This window comes from Macaca fascicularis, chromosome 9 (genome assembly GCF_037993035.2).
Source record: "Macaca fascicularis isolate 582-1 chromosome 9, T2T-MFA8v1.1".
NCBI classification, from domain to species: domain Eukaryota; kingdom Metazoa; phylum Chordata; class Mammalia; order Primates; family Cercopithecidae; genus Macaca; species Macaca fascicularis.
In genome coordinates this window covers 122,167,501-122,170,000 of record NC_088383.1, presented here as the reverse complement: position 1 = coordinate 122,170,000, position 2,500 = coordinate 122,167,501, and the positions used below count along the sequence as shown (strand labels likewise).

The window sequence follows — 2,500 nt, the reverse complement described above, 5'->3', positions numbered from 1 at the left end:
AACATAATCCCTATGATGAAAGCACACATTCAATGCTCCCTTCAAAAACCACAGTTTTCCTACCTTTTCCCTCACATCATCCCATAACCTACAATCGTCCTCATGCAGATACGTTTATTTTAGAAAGGCATGTGCAGATGTTTTCCCCATCACCTGTTTATCTAGACCAAAACTCAGACAAGTGTAAACACATATACTTATGTGTATCCGACTAAAGATTTTTTCAAGCATAGACTGGCTTCCAAATAACCTGAGATGTCTAAATTAAGGAGCCTTTGCTTTATCAATCCAGAGCTTCCCCATTCCTGGCCAGAGCCTGTCTTTTCAGGGCCATGGATATACCCTTAATCTGCATCTTTGTGCGCTCTGAACCGGAGTTGTTAATAGGCAGCTTTCTCTGCCTCTCTCTCGGCTTCCCCAGCACGACCGCATCAGCACTAGTATCAAATTAACTCTCCGACTTTGAAACTTATTGATCTGCTATTAAGACACCAGTGAACTTGATGAAATGAGTGCTGTAGGTGCAGTCATGACTTCAAAGTCTAGCACAGCCACATAAAGCAAGCGCCTTTGATCCTAACTCCGATCTACTGAGGGTTTAAAGCCCAGTTCTCCCTAAGCTGCCCTTCACTCTCGTCATGTCTGATGTCTTACCAACTAGTGACTTGATAATGTTAATAATGCAAATTTTACAAATGATTTTTATAATGGCAAAATTAATTATATGAATTGATGCTTCTTTCAATAGGGGTTTCTGCACTTCTCTTCCCTATAACGGTTGCAGCAATTGTGATGGCCAAGGAAGGATACCGGGCCCAGGTAATTCCAGACCACACTTTCCCATCTTCTTTCCATTTTGTACCTAAAACTAAAGTAATTTACTAGAAATTCCGCTAATAATCTTAGTAACTTTTATTCCTATAATTCTCCTTTCCTAGTAAATATCTACTGCTAAATACAAGTAGCCTCTTTTTTACATGTGGTTGCTATTTTTAGACGATGAGTCAGTATAAAATCTTTATTCCTGCATACAATTTCTTCTTGATAGTCACAAACCTACATTTAAGTTGTAGGGTTTCATACTCTCTGTTACTTTCTTAGCAATTTGGAATTATCTGAAATGGTATATAGATAAGAATGAGAATGTACTGCACAGATTCTGTGACACGAAAAATGTAAATACACATATTCTGTCTCCATCTGGTTAAAACATGCTTTTAATCTAACAAGTTTTTTAATCATCAAGGAATACATGTTTAAGCAAAGATTAATTTTACAAATTCCTTCAGTAAATATTTTGAATCACAGAATATTAAAAATAGGTTTCCAATTCAAATTATGTCTAAATAGAAAGATAAACCCCATTAACTCTCAGTTTCACACAGAAGTTTGGATTTAAATCATTTAAGAAAGGTTGCTATTTTCTAGTTAAATAATAATCTTGCGTATAAACTAGAATATCAAAATTTAGGCAGAAGTGTATCTTGATACTTCAGGAGAAGAATCAGTGTCTGAGGACATATCCTTTGCCAAAAGATTTTATTCTTTGTATGCTATTTTGGACAGAAGAATGTCATTAAGTTCAGAGTAAAATGTGCTCGACTAATAGAAGCTTTATATATTCCTTTGATTTACACTGTGTTATGTGATGATTGTGTTACTATTGTTGCGAATCCATGTATTATAGGAAGAAACTAATGGATGTATTTTCTTCAATCAATATGGCAACGTGTTTTCCCCATAGCAAATGTCAGGGCTGCCCCAGCCCCCCCATGACAAAACATAATGGAAGTTTTAAAGGACCGTGATTTTAATAAATACTTGCCTTCATTTGTGTGTGTGTGCGTGTGTGTGTGCGCGTGCGCACACGTGCGCATACATGTGCGTTCCCCCCATCACCAATATATATATTGAGAGAAGGGGGGTAAATCCAATTAGTTTGTTTTCCAACACTACTCTAATCATAAAATTTAGGTAGTAGTAACTTTGTGTTAGTGTTTTCCCTCCTCCCATTCACCCCCCAATGTTGATACTCACTTAACCTACTTGCAATTCTAAAGAAGTCAACACTTGATTGTGACAACGTTCAAAAGAATTTCCTCTGCCACTAGCACAGTAAAAAAACTTTCACCAATTAGTGCAGGAAAAAAGGAGGGAAAAGCCACAGTGCTGGCGCTCAAAGAGCCAGGCCTTGCGGCAAATCTGTCATGTCGAGAGGATTGATCAACAGGACGGCAATTTCTAATGGCATGTTGTCATGAAAAGTCAGCCACAGGGAGCCACCTGCTTTGCTCCTCACAGACAGCTAGGAGAGGAAGGAAGGAAGAGGGCGGGAGAGAGAGAAGAGGGGCAAGGTTCTCTCCATTCCTATCCCTGCCAGTTCCCTTTTGCTAACAATTTTGGTAAAGGTATCATGATTTTTCATTCAGTTGAAATATGTCAAGTCTCCAATCATATTACCCTTCCTCTAAGATTACAGTGGTTTGAAGGCTGACTCTTC

General features: G+C 38.2%; 1 protein-coding gene across 50 annotated transcripts in view; it reads right to left on the bottom strand.

Annotated features, from left to right (window-relative positions):
- TCF7L2 (transcription factor 7 like 2) overlaps window positions 1-2,500 on the bottom strand; it is a 221,049-nt gene that overhangs the window by 44,424 nt on the left and 174,125 nt on the right. The window lies entirely within an intron of this gene.